This window comes from Trachymyrmex cornetzi, unplaced genomic scaffold (assembly GCF_001594075.2).
Source record: "Trachymyrmex cornetzi isolate Tcor2-1 unplaced genomic scaffold, Tcor1.1 scaffold479, whole genome shotgun sequence".
Classification (NCBI taxonomy): Eukaryota; Metazoa; Arthropoda; class Insecta; order Hymenoptera; family Formicidae; genus Trachymyrmex; species Trachymyrmex cornetzi.
The window spans coordinates 65,419-65,781 of record NW_017299607.1 but is presented as its reverse complement, the minus strand read 5'-3'; positions in this window follow the sequence as shown (position 1 = coordinate 65,781).

Here is a 363-nt window from a genome sequence, read left to right as displayed (position 1 = left end):
CGCAGACGATTGCGCGTATAGAGGCCGGTAGCATGTTGCCATGCTTGCGCGTCTCTTTATCGGTTTGTACTTTGCCGTCGAGATTCGTCACTTTAATCATCCGCGATTGGCGCACGAACCGCATATTTCCTCCTTCCACAAAATACTGAAAACGATATCGCGAGCGGACCTATTTATAGAGCTGCGTAGAGCGAAATCGCTCAGTAATCAAAATGTTTCTCGTTATGTCAGACGATCTGCATAGTTTAACTTCAAAAGAGCTGGAATTCATACCGATAATTGTACTGCTGCGACAGTTTCAATATTGTATAGATCTGTTGTGGGACAGATTACCCGAGCATATACGAGCAGATTCGGAGGTAC